This window comes from Pseudonaja textilis, unplaced genomic scaffold, assembly GCF_049901715.1.
Source record: "Pseudonaja textilis isolate UNSWEBS1 unplaced genomic scaffold, rPseTex1.2 PTEXCTG107, whole genome shotgun sequence".
NCBI classification, from domain to species: domain Eukaryota; kingdom Metazoa; phylum Chordata; class Lepidosauria; order Squamata; family Elapidae; genus Pseudonaja; species Pseudonaja textilis.
Window position 1 is genome coordinate 1 of NW_028262448.1, and position 27694 is coordinate 27694.

General features: G+C 38.3%; 1 long non-coding RNA gene across 2 annotated transcripts; it reads left to right on the top strand.

Annotated features, from left to right (window-relative positions):
- The first annotated feature begins 4591 nt into the window (after positions 1-4591).
- On the top strand, positions 4592-27694 carry LOC148123875 (uncharacterized). 2 transcript variants are annotated; one of them, XR_015740485.1, is made up of 3 exons: positions 4592-4612; positions 27079-27141; positions 27620-27694. It is a non-coding gene; the product is annotated as an uncharacterized LOC148123875 (long non-coding RNA). The 2 variants fall into 2 exon arrangements; XR_015740484.1 differs by lacking the exon at positions 4592-4612 and adding an exon at positions 4982-5126.

The following is a 27694-nucleotide window of genomic DNA, read 5'->3' on the forward strand; positions in this document are numbered from 1 at the left end:
TTGATTAAATGGTGCACAATAGTTTCAAAAAGGGATTGTCATTGGATAATCACTCTGGTCAAATTGAATAAATTGTCCACGATAGTTTCAAAGGGGATTATCATTGGAGAAACACTCTGGTCAATCTTGAGAAGCTTTGTAAAAAATCAAAGAAGAAAATTTTTTTTTGTTGACCACTAGATGGGAATGTAGGCTGCTTTACTTGAGTCTGTTAGGTTGCAGGTAATCTTGGAACATTTGAATTAAATTGATTAAATTGTTCACAATGGTTTCAAAAGGGCTATCAATGCAAACACGTATTGGAAACTCAGGGAGATTTTTTCTTTGAGTACCAGATGTTGTTGTGGGCTGCTTTAAAATTCAGAAAATCTTAGAGTCCTGCTAAAATTCTCTTTTGTAATCCAGACAGATTGCTGAGCCTCTGTGGGTGGATAGAGAAGGGGGGGGGATTCCTCCTAGTAGTCAAGCGGGCTTTTTGAAAGTTGAACAGGGAGGCAGAGGAAATCAGCATTTGTAAAGAGCTTCTATCTGGTGGGTAGCCTGCTTCTATGGTGATGAGGTATGTTAATGACTGACTTCCTGTGGAAACTTTTGGTTGGAGTGGCTAGCTAGATGCAGTCTTTGTCTCAGAAGGAAAAAGGAAGAAAAAAGGAACAATTCTCCTCAGTTGCTGAGAATGGTAATTTCAACAATGTTTGAAAAAAATTGTAGGTAGTAACTGGGGAGAAGCAGGGCAGATTGGTAAAACCTGGCTCCTCCCTTTGTTTTACAAATTGAGTCTTCCCAGTTAGGAGTTGTAATTTGAGACAAAGCACCTCTCTCGCTGAAGAGAAAAGGAGGGGGAATTTGCCCCTCCTTGGCTTGATGCAAAGACAAAGGAATCCTGCCTCAGTAACAAATTTGATAGCCTTTGTAAGCCAGAGCGTAGGATATTTGTAAAGTCTCTTGCACAAAAGGGGAGGGGGGATTCTTGCCCTTCCCTGTAATTCAAACTGAGGCACAGAACTTAGCATTGTACATTCACTCCTGGCTTTAATATTATGTTGCTTTATCACAAATCCAAAATTAACAAATTTATTCTGATGGGTTAGGATTCATCTTTTACTTTTCTGTATCTTGTATAGAGGTGGATTCTTAAACTGTACAGATGCAGATACATAACTCAACAAGACGTCCATAACAAAGAACTTTTATTGGTTCATCAGGTATCTTCATGACTCACATTTGTGATGAAGTTCTTCTATAATGACCAATCCTTTGTATATCAGCCTTGCAGGTAAAAGATGGTTATCTCCTAACCCATCTAGTAGCAGTAGAAAAAGCTACTATCAGTTCATGAGTCCAGGCAAGAATGGAGGGAAACCTCCCCCAACCCCTTGAGGGTCAATTTAGTGACCAATCAGGATTACAGATGTGGCCATGTGACATGAACTACATTTCCCAGCATACCTTTAACTACATTTACCATGATGCATTCCCTTAAGGGGACAGCTCATAATTCCTAAGTAACTATCCAATTCCCATAGACTGGCTGGGACAGCACAGATGGTACAGCACGTTAGATGAAGAGGAGGGGCAAATGTTCAGGAATTCCACATAGGAAAGACCAAGGTCATAGACTTTCTGACTTGGCCAGTTTCTGTCCCATGGCCTAACTTAAACCTGATTGATAAGGATGTAGATCGGGGTGTCAAACTCAATTTCATTGAGGGCCGCATCACAGTTGTGTTTGACCTTGGGTGGGCGTGGTCAGGGTGGGCATGGTCAGCTCGACATCACTCGTGTCACGAGCACCTGTGGTGGCCCAAGCACTCTGCCAGCAAAACCATGCGGCCCTCCCGAACACCGTTTTCACTGGCGGAGGCACCGCAGGCCAGTCCTTCATTGTTTCCAGGGCGGCCCCACGGGGCAGATCTAAGACCCTGTCGGCAGGATCTGGCCTGCAGGCTTTGAGTTTGACACCCCTGATCTAGATAATTTACTTCATCCAAACAAGCCCAAACCCAGTACAATTAAAAAAATGAATGACTTCTTTAAGTAAACTGCTAGAGAGAGCTGTAAAATACTGTAAAGCGGTATATAAGTCTAAGTGTTATTGCTATTTAGGAATCATCCCTAGCTTGTAGACGGTGTTACCCCTGCCTCCCAAACAGCCATTGACATAACTCCTAATCCATTTCCAGTTCCTTCTCTTGCAGTTCAAGTTGGAAGAGAGGCCAAGGTTATATTGCCAGGGGTCTTGTCTTGGCATCCACCAGGTCAAAAGAATCCCTTATAATGCTTCAGTCATTTCATCAGACTCTAAGAGTCATCCGATGGCAATTGGATTGAGGATTTTGTCTGAAAAATGCTTGCAACAAAGGTCCTACAAGTTATCTTGAACAATATAATTGAATGACATGCCATCAACACAAGACATGGGGAAATTAGTACACAAATGGAAAAATATTGAAATACCCACCTGGGAACAATGGATTGTGAAGATGAGAGAAATGACAAATTTGACCTATTTGACCAGGGATAAGACAACAAGTACTTTTATTAAAGACTGGAAGCCTCTTAATGGATTTTTGTTAAAAATAGAAAAAATGAACTGGTGATTTTTGCATGTAGGTGTTGAAAGGTGTTGAATATGGAAAGAAGGAAATTATGATGTAACGTTAAAGAGGGAGGACAGATAATACGTTCATTTATACTGTAAAGAAGCTAGCAAGTTGCTTCTTTATATATCTTTTCCTTTTTGTTCTATTTGTATTACTTTTCACACTTTTCTTTAATCTTACTTCATATTATTTCATCTTTATCTTTTACTTCTGTGAAAAGCTTTAATACAAATCATTTTTAAAAAGAGAAAAGAAAAAAGCAAAGAAATTAATGCTTTTGCTACCCTTTAACTCAAGATGGGCTTCTACCTGTAATCGGTCATGCTTGCTTTTGCTACTGCAGTTTTAGGAGTCTCTTCCTGAAGATGCTGCTTCATCTCCCAGAACTTCTCAGTAAACCAAGAGACCAGCAGGTTAGCAAATGCTGCTCGGCAGCAAATATATCCAATTTCCAGTGACCTCCCAATTGCAATTTTTAGTACAGTAATTGAGAAGATACCCTGTGAAACTGCCCACCAGGTCATTGGGGAAAGTGCCACATATTCTTTGTCAGAAATTCTTACTTCTGGGTCTTGGTATTCCTAGCCCTTTAAGTGTGTGCAAACATTGGCTTTTAGCACCTGAGTACCGAGGGTTGCATCCTCTTACACAATGCAACTGTGAACTCATTGGAATCGAAGCCACTGCTGCCTGACCAGCATGGAGGGTTGTCTCTTCTCACAAGAGCAATCAGGACCCTGTTTACAGCTTTCTGCTCTATTATTAGAGCAGAAAGCAGGTCAGTGTTGGGAAAGTTTAAACATTGTAAGGGTCGCATGGGACAGCTTGCCAGGCCGGGCTGGGTTGAGCTTTCTCTCCCAAACTGGGCTAATTCTTAAAAATGACTTCAATGTGGAACAGGAGGTCAAGCATGATTTTGAGACTACCTAAGATAACCTCATCAAACAGACAAAGGGCCATTCAGTCTGCCCAGGCTTCCTGGGTCTTTGCACTAAGCCTCCTTGCTCTCTTATTTCCCCCTCCCCTTCACTTGTCCCCTTTGTACAACGGGCTGTTGCATGCTGTGAGTGCATGCAGCTTTCTGAAATAGCTGTTTTGGGTTCCTTACTACTGTTATACCGGTAGTAAGTGCATCATGTAAAGGACAACAGGATTCCTCAAACATTTAGCATTCTAAAGAAGAGCAGATGTGAGGATGTGAGGGGCTTATAAAGGAAGGAGAGAAAATAAGCTGATTCTCATGGAATTCCATATTCTGTCCTCTAAAAGTTTGGTTTAGTTTACTTTATTGTCATTGCACCTCGTACAACAAAATCAAACACCCTCTTCAGTGCGCATCATGACCATGACCATGAAAATAAACACAAATGCACATCCTTCACCCTTCACACATTGAACCAAAAAACCCCGACACCACACCAACACTGCACTATACAGCAGAATTCAAAAAAGCTACTGCCCTGGGATAGAAGCTGTTTTTCAGCCTATTTGTCCTTGTTTTTATTATTCCGTACCGTCTGCCCGATGGTAATAGTTCAAAAAAAGGATTCCCAGGATGAGATGGATCTTTGAGAATGTCTTGAGCTTTCTTAAGGCAGCGGGAGCTATAAAGCTCTTCCAAAGAGGGGAGAGGGCAACCAATTATCTTCTGGGCATTAACGTTAACCCTCTGGAGTGCTTTCCTATCTGCCACTGTGCAATTGGCAAACCATACAGAGGTGCAGTAAGTTAAGATACTCTCTATGGTGCAGTGGTAGAAGGTCATCTGCAGTTTTTCATTCAGTTGTTTTCTGAGAAGTCTCAGGTAGTATAATCTCTGCTGGCCCTTTTGACCAGAGCTGCAATGTGGGCACCCCAGGTCAGGTCCTGACCTAAAGGTACAGGAGCTCTGCCTTTTCTGAGGACTGCCTTGACATTTTAACCTCTATTTGCATATTCAGCAAATATCCTGGGGGACCACTCAGGAAATGGTCACAGACCCCTTGCGGGGACTAGGGCATAGAATGAATGTACGTATGATACCTATGTCTTGTAAAGAAGACTTTGTGTGTCATATAGATGTGCATGAGCAAAGGTCTGCAATTCTGACCTGATTTCAAAATGCAAGTGCTTAATAGCATTAAGAAATGTTGTTCCTTCTCACATTAGCGTACTCACAGCTTGATTTGATTGGAAATTTGTCCAGGTAGTGGAAGAGGAAGAAACTGAGAGAAAACAGCCAGGAAGTGTGTGTGTGTGTGTGAGAGAGAGAGAGAGAGAAAGAGAGAGAGAGAGAAGCAAAGCTATTTCCTATTGCTGAGTCTTGCCTCTCCCCTCATCTCAGCACAAAGTAAATTGTATACCCCAGCAGCATTCAATGTGTGGGTAAGACTCCCTCTCCTGCTTCCCTCCCCACCAAGAACCAGTTTTCAGAGCTCTCTGCAGGAATAGGCCCCTCCTGTGCTCAGGGTAACCTTAACCCCGCTGGGCTCCTGCCAAACAGATGCAGGGGACTGGAACAGGCCCAAGCAGAGCTCGGCGCTTGTGAGTATTTTAGGAAAGCTCAGCTCTCTCTCGCTCTCTCTCTGTCTCTCCCTCTCCCCCCCCCCCACCCTGTTAATTCCTTTTCTGTAGTTTGTAGTTCCATTCCCTATCTTTCCCCCCTCTTCTTGCATGTGTGCAGTAGACAAGTATGCAGTAGACATTAGAGAAATGGATTTCCTACATTTTCAAAATCTTCTCTACATACCTTTCCTTGATTTTTCCCTTTCCTCCCTTACCTACCTCTTCCACCCAAAGCCAAGAGCTCATATTTCTATTGATTGATTCATTCTCGGAGAGAAACCACATTTTAAAATAACTTTTATTAAAGCTGAGAGACAAAGAAGGAGGTGCTGTCCAAGCCCAGGATAGTTGGCAGCCGTTGATGCTTTAAGAGGCCCAGTTGGGGTAGGGGAGGATCTCCTGCTTTGTCCAAGCAGAATAACATTCACTGTACTGTTGGTGAGGACTTGTTATAAACAGAGTCCAGTGTCGAATAGTTGCTGGCAGATACTTTGTCAGTGATGCCATGGTGATATGGCAGCCCCGGTAAAGCTTTGAAGAGGACTTACAGATTGCCTTACATCCTGTAGACACTCTCCAGTCTAAAAATCACATTTTACCCCCAAAGAGGGAAGAACCAAATTGGGGAAAAATGCTCCATGTGATTTTTATACAGCGAAAACAGTAACTAAGATGACAATTGAATAAAGTTAAATGGGTGGTGGGTGCCATGGGGAAGGAACGTCCTGGAGATTAAAAACATGAATGAAAACTAATTACTTACCTGGGAAGGCCAGAAGGGGATATTTGGTGGGCAGAAGAGCAGATAGCAAATAGTACCCTAAAGAGACGAAAAATTTATCATAGTGCATCCTTAAGCTCACTGACTCAACAAACTTTAGTACGTTGTGATTACTGAGAGAATTGGGGATTTTCAATGAATTTATGGAAATTTAGCCCAGTCTTGCTTATTTATTAGGCTAATTCACAATATACAACTACAGAAAGAAATATTTCTTGAAGTCTATGATTGATTGAAATACTGTAAACAGAATCAATAAATGATCCTGGAACTTTTCTTATGTAATGCCCCCTACTGGGGACAGAGCAACATGGCAAGTGATGGACTGATTTTCTGACCCACTCTTTGATCACTCATAACCTGAATGTATAGATACAAGAATTATATTTCAGTTTTTTTACTCCAGTGAATCCTTTATATTATATTAGTATAATTGTAATTTGTCATAGTTTATGTATGCCCTAGCTACTATGATAAATAAATTTATTATACTTCCTTTTCTGATATTCCTGTATCTCTTAGCTTGCTTTCCTAGCATGATCAAATGCTGTATTTGGTCTGCTGCTTCTGTATTTACAACCTAGGACCAACTTATTTTTCCCCATCTCAATTACTTTATAGATGCTGCATTGTAACTCTACTTCAAAACGCAGGGAAAAACCCGAAAGTTGATAGGACAATGCTTTTAGAAAGTATGAGATTGCAGGGTTTTTTTTTTTTGTAGTAATAATAAACAAATCTGCCAGTGGATTAAAATTGAACTATTTATTCAAGGAACACTCACATTGACAAGGATTTCAAGAATGAAAGTTTGAGAGATCAAAAGAGTAGAGGTGGCATTATTATACAAAATGAAAATGATCGAACTATTGTGGTTTTCTGATGCTGCTACAATAGATTTACACTGTGTTTATAAGGTTCATGCTAAAGTTAGGATCGAACATTCATTCCAAATATTGCAAGAAAGATGTGAATATTTTTATATTCTAGTAGGGATGTATATATTGTATTACAAATATTTCCTGAATCTGTTTTGCTGAAGACCTTTCAATTGACAGGTATGCACTCTTTCAGTTATTTTGAAAAAACAGTTGTTATTTTTGATGACAAATCTGTTAACTTTTAACCTTTGAGTCTCAATTTCTAAATTCTGTGTGACCCTCTGAAGATCTAGCCTAGTCCACCCATATGGATCATTGTAAATGAATAGTGCTAAAGGAAAAGTGACTGGATAAGCTACCAAGATTCAAGCCTGAAGGGCTTTTGGAATGACCTGTTTCCACAGTTAAAATAAGGCTCTAAGATGCTTACAGAAATGCTTGCTATTATGTTTTAGTTATGAATTCTTGAATTAATCTAGCTTCATGTAGATCTAAGATGAGGATACAAAGAGTAGCAATAATTGACCAAATGTGTGTTCTAGAATATGCCCTCACATCTTCTGCAAGGGAACCCAGTGTACCCTTGACATTATAAAAAAGAGTTTCCTGCAAGTAAAAAGTTTAAAAATCATTGCTGGTCAGAAAGTAGGGAATCTTTGGAATTTGTGTTCAGTTTAGTGTAGTTCTTTGATTAGTCTATAAACACAGGAAATTCCAGTTTTAGAATCATGTGTGAAACCTTTTCTGAGCATGCTGACAGCCATCAGCTTCTTCCAAGTTGGTAGTTGCCAGACTGATATTTGTACAAGGAAGAAGTAATTGGCTATGTCTCCCTGAAAAATGCAGAAATATACTCTGAAACACCCCCCTTCCAAAATAGAAACAGTGGCTGGGAGACATCACATAGCCTCCCTATCCTAATATCTTTTGAGGATAAGTGTGATAGTTTGCCAATAAGATTGAACTATTTTTCTTTCCTTTTATCTAAGTTGAATGGGTTTTGGCTTTTGCATCTAGTGGTGTGCCTTTTGGTCTGTATATACCCCTTGAGCAGACTGCTCTGATTTTTATTACCATTTTTTGAGGAGGGGGAGTTCTTAGGATGCTAGGAGTCTTTTTCCATCCTGTTGCTATGCCGCCATTTTAGGGGAGTGCATGGTTGGCAGTATGTTCCTATCTCACTCCTATTTCTGTCTCCTTTGCCTTCATCAAATGGCTGCAGCAAGCACAGGCTGCTCATAAAACCTGGCTGCCAACGGGCACAGGGGCAGTGCCAAGTCTTCTCTTAAAGAGACAAACACCTTTTTCTTCTTTTGTGATTAACTGTCCAGCTACAATTAGGCAGCAAGGAAGGCTTAGGTTTCAGTATGAAAATATCTTTTCCACCATCTATACCACAGATCACCTTTTTTTCTTTCTCCATCTTTTTCATGACGATTTCAGATCTCTAGGAACGTGTAATGATTCCTGTTTCTCTTATATTTTCTAGATCTTATTGCCAATAGTTCGTATCCAAGTTTTTATTGTGACTAGTTAATTATTTTTAGATTAGTTATACTGCTTTTATTAATTTTATTAATAACTCTAGATGACAAGCATACCTAATACTCCTTCTTCTTCCTATTTCGCAAAACATCAGCTCTGTGAAATGAGTTGGATTGAGAGCGACTGGCCCAAAGTCACCCTGCTGGCTTTCATGCCCAAAACAGGACTAGAACTCAATCTACTGCTTTTATTCATAATTATTTCTCAAAATTTCTAGAACTAGACGTGTAATTCAGGAGATACAACTTTCTCTGTTTTTCCCTCCTGCTGGTTGTTTCAAATTCTGGGAATCTTTCTAGTATTATTGTCGATTTGTGCCTTATTTGATCTATTATTTCTGAATCTTAGGCTCTGGTGCAGTTTTAATTCAGATTCTTAATTTTTGATTAAGAAATACAGAGCAAAAATGAATGCTATATTTAAATAACTGCCAGTATAATATTTTATTTGGATAAATCAGTCAACTGGCTACTTAAGAGATTAGTACAACAGTGTTGGAAATTACACTTGAAATAATCCAATCCCTTGTTAAATGTCATAGAAATCTAACTCTTCCTCCTTGTCTACAGTGGCCATATACAGTGACTCTGGATTTGACACAGTTTGATTATATTCAGGGCACCATTCAAAGCCATTCTTAGAACTCAGTTTTGGCTCTTCAGTTCATGGTTCCATTATAAGACTTTCCTGACAGGGAGTGATGCCATCTAGTGGCAGTAGACCATATTATAAATATCCTTTTTTCTAGTGCGGTATTGTACTGTAACTATTTACAACAGTGGCCCCAAGATGAACAGCACTTCATAGTTTCACCCAAATGTAATTAAACTATTTTTTCCTGTCTTACATCCACACATATGTCGACAAACATTTCCACACTTCTAAGTCTGTATGTTTTACGTATTTGCACCTTTTATTTTACAGTATATTTAACTCAGAGTTCAAGGGTTGGGTGAGCCTGTTAAATTCAATTGTTTATGGTTTCTTATTTTTTCCCCTTAAGTTTATTTGATCCCATTTATGCATCCCACAAAAAATGGTTTTATTCCTGTTTTCTGAATAGTGAAGACAACAATAAATATTAAGTGCTATTTTCCAAATATCATTGTTTTTCTATATGTAAATAGGCTTAATAAGTTCTGGTTGAATATACTTGCAATAAAATACAATGTTTTTTCTCTTATATGCCTACTGAATAACTGCATCATTCTGAGAGATTTAACTGTGTGAAAATTCATTGCTTTTTATATAGTATCTTTCCACTATTTTTCTCTCATTTTCTCTCTATCACCTGCTGCCGTATGAAACTGAAATTCTTTTGAAAAACAATTCTGAACAACCAGTTTAGTTTTCTTAATGCAGAAATGCATCTTGCCTTTCTATTTTTACTTGCCATTATCTGCTTTAGCTTTCTCTCCTAGAATCTCTATCTCTCTTTTTCTCTCTCTCCCCTTTCCCCCCATTTTACCACTATCTCTTTGCCATCCCTTGCAGTCGCCATTGCATTCTTGCCAGAATTTGCCATTTTCTGGCCCAGACCAGCACTTGTTCCAGAATCTCCAACTGAGTCGGGGATCAGGAAATCTTTTTCTAGCTTTGGAGAAGTTACTGGGCAGGGAATTTTGCCAGTATTGTCTAGGGGGTATACATACCCCTCCTCCTTTTTTTCTGTCCCCTCGCCAATCAGAGGCCTCCAAGTCATTACAGTCCGAACCAGAATGGTTGGCTAGATGTAAAGTGCCAGCAGCTTCTTTTGGCTGTGGAAGAATTGGCATTGGGCCAACTCAGACATTTTTGTCTTTTCTTGTTCTTTATGTGCCCTGAGAAAGATAGGCGAAGGGATTTTAACCGCAAATTAAAAACAGTGTTTTATTTGAGTAAAAGATCTCTTTCACCTTGCCAGAACAAGGCAGTTTGGTAGAAAAAGAAGTAGGGGTGGAGCAGGAATATTGAGATTTTCTATAGAACAATTTTCCTAATTTGATAGGAACAGAATGTAGATTAAAAATATGATGCGGTAATAATAGTAAATACCAGGGTTTCTTTATCTGAGTAGATGGGACTAGATATGCCTTACCTCTGAATGTCCCAGTTGCTCCATTAATATACAAACCTCATAGGGTGGTACGATGCACAAAGAGATAACAATTCTATGGTTCTGCAGCATGTATTGAAGCCAGCTTGGAAAAACAGTACTGGGGACCCAAGCTGATGGCCTTTTGCCAGGTGACCCTTCTGTGACCTGAATCCAGAATGAGCCCTGCTGCTATTGGTTCTTTCCCATTCAGCAAAAGGAACTTATTTTACCTTGCCGGGGCATCAGAATTGTGAGCTCAGCTGTTCCAAAGTATTTATCAGTCTTGCCTTCAGCTCATGGGGATTCCAAGTTCAGTTTTACAAGAGAATTAGAACAGAGGTATCTCTTCTGTATTGCAGTAATTTCCATCTTAGTGATTTCTATATGATTTGGGATTATGATCCCCAAATTTCTAGCATATTATGGCAATGGCCACAGAACACTGAATCCTAAATTTATTTAGCTCAGTCGTGCACTTGCAGTTCATCAGCTTCTTTCTGATCCATTGGAAAAACACGGGACATTTTCCTGTATGCATATGGTGATATGGGTTTAGAGTCAGTCATGAGAATACTGTTTTAGCTCTAATACGCAATTCAGCCAAGATGGATCATTAAGCTGACCTTTGAGCTGGCATGATCAATTATGGGAGTTTCTTGCCCAAGGAAAAAAAGAGAGATTTAATTCAGCCATTGGAAATGGGAATACTGTACCCTTAAATTATTTGTTTATTTAATTGTTAGAATTATATCCTGCCTTTTCTCTGGGCGCTCAGCATAATGTACATTGTAATCCTTCCTCTGTTTTTCTCCTGTAAGATAGGTTTGGCTAGAGAGGAAAAGTCTATATGTTTTCAATTAGGTACTCCAAAACTGAATATTTTTGGCAGCAATAACTATATACTTCTAGGTGATAAATATAGAAAACTAATCAACAAGACAACAGTCTAAGGCGTTCTAGAAAGTTTATAATGAAGGTGAGTAAAACCAAGGAGGGTAGATAGAATAGGTTTAAAATAGGATGCATCATTATAAGAATTTGATATACTATATCTATAGAGTTTGCAAGATTAGTGCTGAGATAGAGACTTGTTATTCTGTTTCAGCCACTGAATGAATGTTTTTGTCAAAATCCAGATGTAGTTGTTACGTTAAAAAGCATTTCAATTGTTTAAGTATTAGATACTGATACTAGACGGGAATCAACAATGTGGGGCCTAACCTAATATTGACCTGATCAAGACAGAAACATCCCTGGCAACATCCTTTTTCTGTGTGCACAGGATATTGCCTTCTCATTAGCAGCTCATGACTGAGAGAGCTTCATAGCTGTACCAGTGTTTAAATAGTCTTGAATGTGGCCCCTGGTTGGGGAAAGAGACTAAGTACAGTCCTAAAACTAAGTGATTAAAGCACCTGATTGAATTCTAGCAGCCCAATGAAAAGCTGCAGGGCATCCAAGTCTGGAATGGAAGCAGCAAGTGGCATGTAAGTTGCTTGTTCCTGCATTAGCAGTTTGTAGAGAGCAGTACAGGAACTGCATAAGTAGAAGCTGCTTTAGTTACCAAGAAATATTTGCATGTCAACTAATACTTTCATTTATGCATTTACATATTTACATTAGGAAAATTTATAGAAGGTATTAAAACTAGGCGAAGCAAAGCACAAGAAAGAAGGCAAGGACATATCTTTCAAGGAATAAAATGGACAAATTGGAAATTCAAGTCATGCAATAAAAGTGAAAAAGGCCCAATTTAATCTTCTTTCCCATGGGACAGCTCCCTAACTGCCTTATTTCTTGCATATTCCTAACCATGCCTGGATTTATTGTGACAGCGGAAAAATAGCGAAGAGTGGAAAAACAGTTTAACAGTCTAACATCAATATCTGGGAAGATTCTGGAAAAGATAATAAAAAAAAACAGATCTGCGAACAACAAGAAGCAAATAAAGTTATAACTAGTAGCCAGCACGGGTTTGTTAAAAACAGATCATGCCAACCCAATCTTATTTCATTCTTTGATAAAGTCACTAAATTCATAGTCCAGCAAAATGCTGTGGACACAGTATACTTAGATTTCAATAAGGCATTTAACAAAGTAGACCACAAGCTATTTCTTGGTAAGGTAGAAAAAATTGGAATAGACAGCACCACCACCAGATGGATTTGCAACTGGCTGAAAAACCGTACTCAATGAGTAGTAATTAATGGTACTAGACCCACATGGAGAGAAGTAAGCTGTGGGATACGACAAGGCTCCGTCTTAGGCCCAGTACTCATCAATATCTTCATAAGTGACTTAGATGAGGAAATAGAAAGGGAACTCATTAGATTTGCAGATGACACTAAACTGGCAAGAATAGCCAACACCCCAGAAGACAAGCTCAGGATCAATGGTGGTATGCTACCGGTTCACCCGGTTCAGGCAAACTGGTAGTAAAAAAAAAGCCTCCGACAATCAGCTGAGAGGATGAAAGATGGAAAAGTGCATGGGGGGGGGGGGATGGTCGCTCTTAGCTTTTTGTTTTGTTCATCCTCTCAGTTGATTGGCTTGTTAGGTGCTGCGTGTTAGGGGGGCACGTGCGTGCATGCACACAAAATCACCCACTGAACCAGTAGCAACTAAGGTGGGATCCCACTACTACTCAGGATCCAAAAAGATCTCGACAAACTCAAACAAATCGGCCCTATCCAACAAAATGAATTTCAGTGTGGAGAAAAACAAAATTTTACATTTAGGCAGGAAAAATCAAAGGTATAAAAACAGGTTAGGTGAGATGTGATTCAAAAAAGTAACTGTGAGAGGGACTTTGGACCTTGGCCAGCAATGGGAAAGCAGCAGCCAAAAAAACTAATACAATTCTGGGTTGTATAAACAGAGGCATATAATCAAAATCACGTGAAGTAGTGCTTTATGAAGTCTTAGTAAGGCCACACCTGGAATACTATATCCAGTTTTTGTCACCATATTACAAAAAAGATGTTGAGACTTTGGAAAAAGTTCAGAGAAGAGCAACTAAGATGATCAAAGGCCTGGAGATTAAAACATGTGAAGAACCACTGCAGGATTTGGGTCTGGCTAGTCTAAAGAAAAGAAGAATTAGGGGTGTCATGATAGCAGTATTCCAGTATTTGAGAGGCTGCCACAAAGAAGAGGGGGTCAAATAATTCTCCAAAGCACCAAAGGGCAAGACAAGAAACAGCTGGAAACTAATCAGAGAGAGAAACAACCTGGAATTAAGGAGAAACTTCCTAACCACGAGGACAATTAACCAGTGGAACAGCTTGCCTCCAGAAATCATGGGCGCTCCATCACTGGATGTATTTAAGAAGAGTCTAGACCAGGGGTGTCAAACTCAAGGCCCACGGACCGGATCTGGCCCGCAGGGTGCTTAAATCTGGGCCATGGGGCCAGCCTGGAAATATCAAAGGATTGACCCACAGTACCTCTGCCAGCCAAAAACGGACCGTGGAGGGTGGCGTGTGCAGCCCCTGCATGGCCTGGTTATGGCCTCCACGGCCTCCAGCAGCACTGTGCCGCCTGAAAACAGGCTGCATGCAAGCTGCATGAAGCCCATGCACGGCCCGTTTTGGGTCTTCACAGCCTCTGGCAGTGTGCTGTAGGAGGACTGGATTGGACTGGATTACAGTTATGTGGCTTCAAGTAAGTGCCTGATCTGGATAGAAAACAAGCAACATCCTATGTTAATACTACTGTTTAATGCCAGATTTTACATAATGTAGGTTCATTTAATCTACAATCAACTATAATTGACAGCCATTTCTATTTACTATCCTGTAATTTTACCTCTGTTGTTAGAGCTTGTATTGTCATGTTATTTATGTTATTGTATTTTTATTATTAGTTGAATAATAAAAATGCAATAGTATAAGTAGCTTTTCTGCCTGGAAAAGCAATTTACTATTAAACAAATGGGGTATACATTTAGAAATAAAAAGTTTAGTGGAGTATGAAGAATAAGTAATAAATGTTTGCTAGTAATATCTGGTAGAAGAGATTGGAATGGTTATAATAAAGGGGGGGGGGAATGCATCTTGAGCCTGTATCAAATGCCCACCATGGCCTTGCCCACCCCAGCCACACACACCAGCACTCCGAGGTCAAACACAACCCTGATGCATCCCTCAGTGAAATTGAGTTTGACACCCCTGGTCTAGACAGTCACTTACCTGAAATGGTGTAGGTTCCCCTACTTGAACAGAAGGCTCTATTCTATTATCTAAGCTTTATGTTCAGCATCACCCCTTTCAGTAACATATGAACTTATCCTTTGCACTTTTCATAGGGGAGGTTGGCTGTGTGCATACATGTAGCATGTAAATACTGCGTGCTTATCAAGAAGTTCTCTGTATAAATGAACTGTGTGGGTATTACATATCATACATTTTGTTAGTGGAAATGGCAAAAAATGGCAACCTTTTGGGGAAGAATGTTTTGGAGTCTGTGTTGTTCCAATCAATCCCAATTCTTTCTGAATCTCAACCTTCTTCCCCACCCCCACCCCCAAAAAGTCTTCAGAAATATCAGTGAGGAGGATCTTCAGGCTTGGATATAACAAAAGCCTCTGGAATTTTGCATCTTTACTGCAACAATGGGTAAACTTGGCCTAATCCATTAGCCAGAGAAAGAGAGCAGCTGCAACCAGATTACATTTGCACTAAGTGTGCTTCTGGGCAAGACTTTTATTGTGCAACCATCCTGCCTAATTGAAATTTTAACAGTGTCCAGACAATATTGTGTTTCATTTGTAACTGTACAGTGTTTTCCCACCATATCTGTCTTTTTCCTTTCCATAAAAAAGTCTGCTTAACAGGAAAACACAGAATGGCTATACAGTGTCATTTGATTGCTAGTATTTAGGAATTGTCCATGTGGGGGTGCACTTATTACTTATCTTGAGACAACAGAAATGGAAACAGAAAGGAAAACTCATGGTCACCAGCCAGAAGAACAAGAGCAGCTAGATGATTTCATGTTGTGAACTGTCCAGGAGATAATTTGAGCAAAAATTAGTACAAATCATTAAAACAAATAAATCAAATTCCATTCAGCTCAGAGAATAAAAATATATAGCCATTGTAAATTTTCTGTTGTGAGGAAAATCACAATTTCATAGGGAGAACATTTTAAAACAGATACAATATTATAACTAAAAGAAAAGTAAAGAATAAAGCAGCTGAAGGCTAGTATCGATAATTTTTCATTCTTCTTGAAACTGCCTCTGTCTTAAAAATAGAATACTGTTGTATTATTCCCATGTTACATACAAGAAGTGCAAAGGATACACACACAATGCAAATTATTTTTTAAAAAATTTAGAGGAGAGAAATTCTTGTATCAAGACATTTTTAATTCACAACTTAGTTTCCTATACAAGAATCTTCCAGAGGTATTATCTTATGAAGTAAAGTGGAGACAAATGGATAGAATTCTGCAATTTTATGGTGCTTGTGGCAATGTGGTATGCTTGTCAGAGAACTGTCTCGAATGTACAGTATTTGAAGCAAGTGCAAGTTTATAGCACAACTTGAAGAGGGTAGAAACCAAACACAAGATCTTAAATACTTCAGTGATATCAGCTTCAAGAAGGAAGTGTTACAGCAGGATCTGATTGAGGACAACATTCCCCATAAGGACAGTCAAACAAAGGGGCAAGCCTTGTATGCAAGGGAGAAGATAATCTGCATTTCTGAAAGTCAGGAACGCCCTTGAGGTCTTCCCAGAAGACTCTATCTCTTAGTTTTCAGGGGAAGAAAAACAGATTGCAGAACAGGAGGCAGAATATGTAACCTGAAGGACAGATGGGATGCAGCTGTGCCCTGCCAGAATAGAAAGTGTCGTGGTAAGCTCAGTGTTGTAGGAACTGAAACAAATGGGCTGACTGGACCATTGCTTCATAAAGTTAGCTATCTGACAAGAGCAAGGATAAAGTTGTAACAGAAGAAATCCCCTGTTCAAGAAGCAAAGATCTAATGATAGATAATTGGCAATGTTCTCTCGCTTCTTTAGACACTCATGGCACCCCAGTTTGAAAAATGCTGATCTACATGATACACTGTTAAAACAGGATGTGTTTCATTCACAAGGAGCTGTAAAAATGTATTTGGATCAGCTTAGTGCTACAAATCAGGTAGGGAATATTTTAAAATTACTTTGCAAAACATATTTTCCAAGGGTCCTCTAATGAAAGAAAATTATGAAAGATTGTTGTCAGTCAAGATGAATTTCTTGACATCCCCTACTTTATCCAGCTAGGGAATTTCTATTACTTCTAGCAGGGAATCTCCCAACACCACAGGTGTAGAGAATTAGAGATGATGGTAATGATGATGGTGATCTCAGAAATATAGAACTTAATAAATATTGCGTAAATCCTGAAATCATGTTGAGCTCTAACTATGTTGTCTTACACATGGGAAAGTTTTAATAAGAAATTTCTTGAGAAAACCATCCAAGCAAATGAAAGAATAAAAAGGGAGTTTGTTGGGGAAAAGGAAATATTTGAGAAAGCAAGGTATAGAAGCAGTGGTGGGATTCAAAATTTTTTACTACCGGTTCTGTGGGTGTGACCTGGTGGGTGTGGCAGGGGAAGGATACTGTAAAATCTCCACTCAGAGGTGGTATTTGCCAGTTCTCTGAACTACTCAAAATTTCCGCTACTGGTTCTCCAGAACTGGTCAGGACCTGCTGAATACCACCTCTGTATAGAAGCAATCACAAACTGATAGAATGTCTCATATTTCATGGGAAAATGGGAAAAGAAAGCAGAATTGTTGCAGAAAAGATTCTTTACCCCATGAGATGAGAGGATAAAAGCCTGAGAAGAGGTTCATAGTAATCATTTTTTAATTACCCTAGAAAAAATTGATTTTGAAAGATGTTTTTGAAGGCTTTCAAGATTCTGTTATATTGCCCTACGAGCAATAAAGATCATTCCAGAAATCCACCTTGGTCTTTGCGTCTTCAGTTTGCCAGCCACAAAGAGCTTGATACATACAAGTAGAATTCAAAATAAAATTGGTACAATTTAACTAAGTTAATTATTTATTGTCTCCTTGAACAGGGCCCTGAGTTTTAGTACTTGTTTCTTGCCAAACAGATTGCTAGAGAGAAATTTGGGAGGGGGGAATATCATGTGTCAATGCTTGTCTTTGCTTGGGTACCATCCTGAACTAGACACTTATCATGTAAGGTGAGACTGATAATGAACATTTTAAACAATAATTAAAAAGGAAGCTGATCACAAAGTATCAAGAAAGGTAAATGTAGCTGAAAAGGAAAAAAATAAAATGAGCTGAATATGCCAGAATATGGTAAACATCTTTTTTCCAAGAGCTCTTCTTCAGATGTGTTGAAAAGAAATAGAAGAGAAATAAAGTAGAAGATCAGATAGATTCTCAGTGAAGATGGCAAAATTCTAAATTGATAAAGAGCAACATTTGATTCCTATTATAGCTTACGGTTCTCTGATAAGAAGTTATAGTAAGATCTCTTTTAAACAATAGCTTGAAGGGGCAAGATTGAAGACAGACTGACAATGTTTCTGTTTACTTGGTGGATGCTATCATCAGCCTGTTTCTCGGCAATTATCAGTATATTTCTCATTTTCCTTGAAAAAAATTAAATATCCAGGACCAGATGAATCACATCTTAAGTGGTGAAAGAATTTGTTAATGGCTTGGCTAAATTATACATTAGCCACTGGAAAATCCCCAGCAAGGATAAAATGCCTGCCAGTTTAGTTTAGTTTAATTTAGTTTAGTTTAGTTTACTGGATTTATAAGACCACCCAACGAAAACAATATGACTCTGGGTAGTATCGAACAAAAAAGGTTAAGTTAACAGTAAACCAAAACAACCAAATAGCATAGCAAAAACAATCAAATGTCTAGAAGAAGGCAAATATTTTCTGTCTTCAAAAACAGGAAAAGAGGAGATTGAGGAAACTATAGAGCAGTGAGTCTAACATCAATATATGGAAAGGCACGAGAGTAAATAATAAAAAGATTCATTTGTATTCACTTTGAAAACAACATTATTAGTCAAGGTGAACACAGATATGTCAAAAAAAGAAAAGATTTAATCTCATTTTTGATTGAGTAACTTTTTAAATAAATAATGGGAATGTTATAGCTTTACTTCAGTAAAACATTTACATAGTGTGCCATCATATGTTGGTTAATGATCATGTGTACGATGGATGGCATGAAAATTAAATGTATTCATATCTGGCTTTAAAATTATAATCGGAGAATCTCATCAGTGATTCATCATCAAATTAGAATGCAGTACTAGGTGGGACACCACAAGTTTCAGCTCTGAGTTCTGTACTCAAGATTTTTATTAATGACTTGTATCAAGAGAAGGTAGGAATGATTATCAAATGTGTAAATTACGTAAAGTTAGATAGAACAATTAGTTTCCTAGAAAACAAAATTTTAAACTGTCTTGATAAAACTGGTTGAATTAAATTTAACAGCAAAATTAAAGCTCTTCACTGAGGAAAAAGAAATCAAAAGTTAAGATGGAGGATATCTTGTTTGATAATATTACACATCAAAAAAGTTCTTCAAATATTTGTTCAATTAAATCCAAGTACAAGTCAGTTATATGAAGAAGCTTCAAAAAAACAATAAATGTAATGTTAGGTTTCAAATTGCATCCTGAAAAGTATAGTTTCCTAATTATGAGAAATAATTATTTCATTTTAATCTGTGTTAGTCAAATCCCAACTCAAGTATTGTTTAGTTCTCGGTACCGTTTTAGGATACATTGAAGCAAAATGGAACAAGAAAACAGAATAAAAGTGCAAATTATCAGAATAATCATTGAGACTAAAGAAATGTTTAGTCTGGAGAAGGTTGAAGGGGGAATATAACACCTGAAACAATGTCATATAGAAGAATGTCAGGACCTCATGCTTAAAAGAACATCTTGCAGAAGAAGAAAACAATCTTATGCTTGTTCTTCCCATTCCTCTTCAAGAGAATTTCCTGGTTGTAATCTAAAGATTCTTTCTCCCATTTAAGTTACTGCCAGATCAGGGTCATGTCATCTGCCCCATTTACATCAATTCCTTCCCTCCTTTATCCAATATAAGCTAGTTGTACACTTTGAAATAATTTCACCATTTGGCTGTTGTGCATTCAGTGCCAGATGTGAATCAAAAAGCAATAACATGGGCAGAGGAAGTTCAGTACCCTAAAAAAAAAAAAACCCTGACTATTAGACATAGTTGCTGAGCTATTTCAGAAGTAGCTTTGGAAAATCTGACTTCAGCCTTGCCTTCTACTTTAGAGTTGTTTTCCCCTTCCTTCCTTCCTTCCTTCCTTCCTTCCTTCCTTCCTTCCTTCCTTCCTTCCTTCCTTCCTTCCTTTTTTCTTTTCTCTATTTTACTACAAAGGGATATTGATTAGCCAATAGTCATGAATCAAACCAAGCCTGAAATTCATGGATGTAGTTCTACAATAGCTTGAAGACAGTTTCTAGGCTGATTCTTAGGCATTGACTTCAGTCTCTTTTAGTAGTCTCTTCAGTCTCAGTTAACTATTTTTCTTCAGTTTTTGGAAGTGCATCTTGTTGAAAATCAAACATGAAGCACAATACAGTGTATGTGTGTACTTTTTAGGTTTAAACAAAGAGTCCCTGGATGAGTCCCTTTGCCTAAAATGGCAACCATGACCACTTTTCTATATCTTTCTGTAATGATATTAAAGAAGGGGCAATTGCCTGTGGACTGGGTGAGATTGCCCCTTTCTCCTTCCCTGCCTATTGCTTGGGCAGAGGAGATTTACCAGGTCTGTGAGGGATAGATAAAGAGCTCAGCAAAGTGTTTCTTCTGCAGGGGCAATGGGCTTGTTTGTTTGTTCAGCTGCTGCCTCCTGATAAGGGTTTATTTTGTTAAATAAAAGCACCTCTGAGGCTAGGAGATCACAGCTTTTGAGGAAAAGTCTCTTAAGCCAGTTTGAGGAAGTCATGGCATGTACATACATATACATGTGCATGCACACAAGTCCATGCAAAAACACCTACCCAATTGCCAGACAAACCAATAAAGGCAAAGGGATTTGTCTTCTTTCATGTCAGATTGGGGGCAAAGTGTAGTGCCGATGGAAGACTTTGAATTATAGAAACCCACAAAGGTTATAGGGACTCTGGGTGTTATGATGATGTTGATAGTGTATTTTGTACCTGAAAAAGAATAGTTTGTCTGGTCATTCCAAGACAGTGATCCTAATACAGTCCCTGTGGGCATTTCGGGACTAAATTTAACTTTATGGAGATTTTGACCAAAGAAGTGGCAAGTGATTTTCAGTTCCCTCTTGATGAGAAACCCTGAATTGGAATATAATATTGTTAAGCTTCTTTGTCAAACTATATTTCTCAACTGATATAGCTGGTCTGAGGTATCCATTTCCAACCCATATGGTATATTGGAAGAAGAACAAACAATATATTTTATAACCATTTTTATATATATTTTAAAAAACTCACTCTCTCCTACTATAGATCAGGGGTGGAATTCTACCAGTTCGCACCTATTCGCTAGAACTGGTTGTTAACATTCTAAGCAGTTCGGAGAACCGGTTGTTAGAAGAAATTACTGGCCTAATCCTGTAAGGAAGGCAGGAAGGAAACATTCTGGTGTTGCTTACAGAAACTGCCTCTCTGTTAACCCTTATTACGTTCTTGGCAGGACTAGACTTCCTGTCTCAGGAACATCTCTGGAGTTTTTTTCCCCTCCTTTGCTGGTACTTTGCTTGTGTGGAGTGACCATTTAAAGTTCCAATGGCACTGAAAAAAGTGACTTATGACCATTTTTCACACTTATGACTGTTGCAGCATCCCCACAGTCATGAGAAGCCAAGCAAGGAGATGTGTGCCTCGATGTGAGTGATATTGAGTTGGCCACGCCCAGCCAATAACATGACCACCAAGCCATGTCCACCCAGTCACATGACCACCAAGCCACGCCCACTACCTAAGCCATGCCCACAGAACCGGTTGTTAAAAATTTTGAATCCCACCCCTGCTATAGATGAATCTGTCACTTTCATTTCAGCTTATTTTAACCCCCAGTCTTTATTCTATATAGTATATATTAAACCTGAGTTAGTTACTTTACCCAGAAATGCTACCTCATAGTCACAGTATTACTTTAAAAATACCCAGGGGTATTTTTGAAAAGTCTGCTCCATTCTATTTTTAGATTACTGCCTGAATTTAATATTTCTTTTTAAAAGACATAGCTTGAGGATCCCTTTTCTTACAGAATTATAAGGATTTCATACAGAGCCATCCCTAATTTGGAAACTTGTTCCTAGGTTCCAGCAATCTATCTAATTGCCATCAAAGTACTGACAAAAGGGAAACTTTTCTTTTGGTTCTGGACATTTCTTCAATCTTCTAAACATTTTATTTTATTTATATTAAATAGTAAATTCATGTAACATTGCAGTCCTTTGAACATACTATTTTGATGTCATATCTCTTCTTAGTTGTGCTTTTTAGTATTGCATGGCCACTTTTTATTTGAAGTGATATAAAGCCTGTCTCAACAGTAGTTTCTTATCAGCACAGCAATGGCTTGGATGGAGTCTGCTGCTTTCATTCACGTTTGATCTAAATAACTGTCAATTAATTTGTAGTCTTCATTTGGATAAATATTCTAGTTAAATATACTTAGGTTTTTTTAATTAAGCTGATTTTCAATAGATAGGCTCTTCACAAAAATGCCATTCAAAGAATCTGCCTTCATTAGGTGGTCTTCATGCTCTCTAAACTTGGTTGTTTTCTTGAAAATGTTTCTTGCCCAAAGAAGGTAACGTCATCAGTGTTAATCACTTTTGATGATCTAGTTTGTACTGTACTTTATTGTTTATACAAGGCTGCTAGATGTTCTATGACACAGCTGTTAAACTCATGGCCTGTGGGCTGGATGCATCACGTGCTGGCCACGCCCATGTCCAGTTCAGCAAAGGGGAAAAAAGTCATGATATGTCACATGACGCCACTGTGACTATGAGAGTTTGACATCCCTGTTCTATGAGGATTTGAAATTTGGAACCATCAGGATGCATAGGAAGCTCAATTCTATTTGACTTGTACTTTTCTGATGGGCCAAAAAACCTTTTTAGTCCTTTGCTGTGCAGAGTCAACAATGGGTTGCGTGAAGCCCAGACTTTTGGGGTGAATACAAAAAATTCCATTTAGCTACGGAGATGTTGATTGGAAGAGTGACAGTCAACCAAGTCAGATGGATAGTTTATTAAAATGAGACTGCTCTCCAAGTCCATAACTGGAACATGGACTAATACCAGGCTTGAGAGGGCTACGGTTGCCCTGTTGTGACTGATTTCTCTCCTAAAACACAAACATAGTCAGGAGCAGCTCTGTTTCGGTAATCTCTAGGACCACATTAAACTGACCTTTAATGTGATATGCTGCTGACTGGTTGTTCCCGAGTTTAACTCTGAATATTGTTCATCACCTGAAAAGCCTTGGTATCTGAAAGAGTTCCTTCCTTGTGTCCTCCACATATCCTATGCAAAACTTTTTTTTCCTCACTGTTCCCATTAAGAGCAATGCCTTTGCCATCCTGCCTTGAAATGCCTCATAGAGAAATAACTGACTGACCAGCACATTTCTTTGATGTGTGCTTTTAATTTGCAGCTCTTTATTGATATCGCTTTTAGATTATTTCTTAGCATTAATGCAAGCAGTTATGGCGCATGAATCTGACCAAATACAGCAGGGTTCTCTAAATGCACTTCGCCTATTTTTTTTCTATCTGTCTCCTTCAGCTGGCTGTCAGCTGTGGCAGCATTTTTAAACTAGAAAGAAAAATAAAAGTGATATATTAATTCTGAAGCAAGCCCCTCATGTATCTCTCATTCACAGTGCTTAAGAATTTATCTTCCATCTATCCCTGGGCTAAGTAAAACCATACTCCTCTGTCCGTGTGTCAGTTGCTTGCTGCCGACATTGTGGGAGCACACTTAGCCGCCAGCACTAAAATGGCTGCCAAGTTTTAAAATGGCTGCCAACAGTTACAAGGCCGGAAGGGAACAGTGTGCCTTAGCCAACTGTAGAAAAGAAGGAAAAAGAGAGGGGGGGGGAGGTAGGGGAGGAGAGAACTAACTCTGAAATATTTCCTCATGCTTCCCCAGCTGTTGCAGAGCAGGAGACATATTTCCTTTCTTCTTTCTGCTTTTCTTTGATGTTGATAAAGCCAACCTTGTACAGCAGTGTTGATGTAGCTAGCCTGAGTTCTGCAACTAATGACCTGCACTAAATTAGGACAAGCACCATGAGGCAGGCAGTCCTAAAGCATAGTTGCATAGAGCTGAAACATTTATGAAAGCCAATGATTCAAAATCTTCCTTATGGCATCTTATTTTGGATGTTCTTTTCTTTCTAAGGGATTTGTGGAAATTGATGCTTTTATTAGGGCTACCATACCTGGGCTGCAGAAATCCATAAAACTACTAAATAATAGGAAAGAGTCACAAGTTGTTTCTGATTCTTTACTGCCATCTCGTGGTCACCTGGATTTTGACAGTTTCAATATGACACTTCTAATTTTTATTCAGGAGACTCAAAGTTCAATTAGGTGTTGTACCGAATATATTTCACAACTCTGCCAAGGGGCTCTATGAGTCTTACCCTCCATTTGGATATGACCTGTATTTTAACATTGTACTTTCAGAAAAATACATTTTTTAAAAATTAAGCAAATAATCTTCCAATTTGCAGAGGAAATAATTCCATATTGAATTCTAGGAGGAAGTATTTGTTCAGTATAAACTCTCTATGTTCTTTAGCATAGAATTCCTTTAAGATGTTATGTAGGAGAAAGGATTTTGGCATGTTCAAAAGAGTGCCATCTGCCAAAATTGTTTTTCTCCAAGTAGATATGATAGGAAGTTGGAATCCCTAGCAAGGATAAGAAAAATTAGGGAAACAAATCCATACCTCCTGATTTTGAATTCATTTTTCTAAGATAACCTTAGTTTTCATGCATTAAAATCCTTTTTAGACATAAAATATTATAAAATAATGCATATTTAGTAATATATATTGAAGGGGTTTGAATATATTGCCTATTTCTGAAGTTCAGTCCCTCATCCTGGTACATTGCATAAGCATCTTCAAATTATTTTCCTACTTACAAATATAAGTAAGCATAGTTGAACCCCAAAAAGGACATGTATACAAATACACCAGGAAAATCAGTATCTCTGTTTAAAACCATTGACAAAGGCCATAATATATTGTAATAATTAATGGATACCATTAGTGGTATCTTTCATTCATCTGCAAACTTATTTTTGAAATTTTCAAAATGATACATTTTACTAATAAGTTTTATTATAGTTTCACTTTTCTCTGTAAATATTTTATTTGATCTCATCTAAATATCCCAATATCAAAGTTTAGATGATCTCATGAATTCTAGAGTTATGGGCTAAAAAGTTCTGACTCCCTACTTTCCCCATATCATGCAGAACACTATGACCCTCTGTTACATCCCTCACCTACATAACTACATATTGATATTATTTTTATTATTTGGGAATAAGAAGACCTAAATCTTAAAACTTTTCATAAGGTACAGGTCTAGATGAGGGGATAGAAGGACAGCTCATCAAATTTGCAGATTACACTAAGTTGGGGAAAAGTGCTAACACTTAAGAGGATAGACTCAAGATTCAGAAGGATCTTCACAGACTTAAATATTGGGTTCTAGCTAACAAGATGCAGTTCGCTGGTGAGAAAAGTAAGGGCCTGCACTGAAGCAGGAAAAGTCAAAGGTATAGTTATAGAATAGGTGGTACCTGGCTCAACAGTAGTAATTGTGAGAAAGATCTAGGTGTCCTAGTGGACCATCAGTTAAGTATGAGTCAACAGTGTGCTGCTGTTTCCAAAAAAGCCAGTACAATCCTAGGCTGCATCAGGAAAGGGATAGTATCAAGATCACAAGAAATGATAGTACCATTTTATCTTGCACAAGTAAGATGAATCTGGAATACTCTATCCAATTCTGATCACAATTACACTCAAAAAAAAGATGCTGAGACACTAAAAAGAACATAGAGAAGAGCAACAACATGATTAGGGATCTTCAGGATAAATCATACAAGGAACGGTTAAGGGAACAGTTAAGGGAACTATGTCTAGCCTAAGGAAAAGATGAATTAGAGGTGACATGATAGCTGTCTTCTGGTACATGAGGGACTGCCACAGAAAGGTGAGGGTTGACTTATTCTCCAAAGTTCCTGAGGGTAGCACAAGAAGTAGTGGGTGGAACCTCATTGAAGAGATATCCAACCTGGAACTAAGGAGAAGCTTTTTGACAATGAGACCAATTGACCAATGGAACAGCTTGCCTCCTGAAGTTGTGGCTGCATCATTGTTGGAAGTTTTCTAGAAAGGATTGGATAATCATTTGTCCTGAATGATATAAAGTCTCCTGCCATGGACAGGGAATTGGACTAGAAGATCTCCAAGGTCCCTTCCAGCCCTATGATCCTAAAATTCTAAGTGAAGTGAAGGAAAACTTTTTTAAAAAAATTATTTATTTATTTATTTATTTATTTATTTAGTCAAGCGATTATTAGATAACAGGTATAAGTATGAACATAGTTATGAATACATGGATACATATAAGAAAAATAAAACCAAAAAAATTAAAAGAAATAAAAGAAACAATAGGACAGGGACAGTAGGCACGTTGATGCACTTATGCACGCCCTCTACAGACCTCTTAAGAAAGGGGTGAGGTCAAGTAGTAGACAGTCTAAGGTTAAAGTTTTGGGGGTTAGGGGAAGAAACCACAGAATCAGGTAGAGTATTCCAGACATTGACCACTCTGTTGTGGAAGTCATATTTCCTGCAATCAAGTTTGGTGTGGTTTACCTTGAGTTTGTATCTGTTGTGTGCTCTTGTATTGTTATGGTTGAAGCTGAAGTATTCATTGACAGGTAGGACATTGTAATGTATGATTTTATATACTATACTTAGATCAGACTGAAGACGGCGTAGTTCTAGGTTTTCTAGTTCTAGAATTTCAAGTCTTGTGGCATAAGGTATTCTGCAACGAGTAGAGGAGTGGAGAACTCTTCTTGTGAAATAATTCTGGACTTTCTCAATTGTATTAATATCAGATATGTAATGCGAGTTCCAGACTGATGAGCTGTATTCGAGTATTGGTCTAGCAAATGTTTTGTCTAGTTAGTAGTGTGATATTACCAGAGAAAAAGCTACATAGGATTAGGTTAAGAATTCTTAATGCCTTTTTGGCTATGTAGTTACAGTGGGCTCTAACACTTAAATCATTAGAGATGAGTACTCCAAGGTCCTTGATAGAGTTTGGATCATCAACAAGGTCTTGACTATTCAGCTTGTATTTTATTTTCTGATTTTTTTTGCCAATATGTAAGACATATTATATGTAAAACCGAAATAGTTTATCAATTTTAGAGCAGTTATTTTTATTCATTCAGTATGAAAAGTAGCAAGTAGGTGATGCCATAAAGCAGGGCCCAACATTGTCAATCACATGCCTCTGATTCTTAGTTTCAGCAATATATTGATGACAGGTTTTTTTTTCCTTGTGTGTTTTAGAATCCGGACAATCAGACAATTCAAACCAGCAAGGAGACGCGGACATTAAACCACTGCCCAATGGTGAGTGAATCACTGCTGTTGAACATGGAATCACTGTATTCCATGCTCAACATTCTTATATTCCATTTTGAATTTCATTGAAGCCCTTTCCCCCCATTTCCTTCCAATATCTGTTTCTGTGCCCAGATAAGGATGAGTAAAGAGCAATCAGGAATCACAGATCTTTGTAGATTGATATGGAATTCTTGAGAAATAATTGTAGGGGAAAGCAAGGTAGGATTGTAATCTTAGAGCGGGAATAAATATGCAGATTTGAAATAATGAATTAGCCTTGAATTAAAACTGAAAGAGGAGGAGGAATGGGATTCAAAGTTGAAGTTAAGATACAACTCACAAAAGAGACAAAAAGATTGCAAATTAGAATTTCTTTTTATCCAGCCACACTAGAGCAAGCCATCCCAGTTTCCAGTTGCTATAGCCACTCATATTCTACTCTATCCTCATGACCCAGTTTTTTTCTGCCTTTTTCTCCTTGCAGGGCATTTGACTTTCCAGGACTGTTTTGTGACATCAGGCGTTTGGAATGTTACAGAGCTGGTGAGAGTGTCACAGA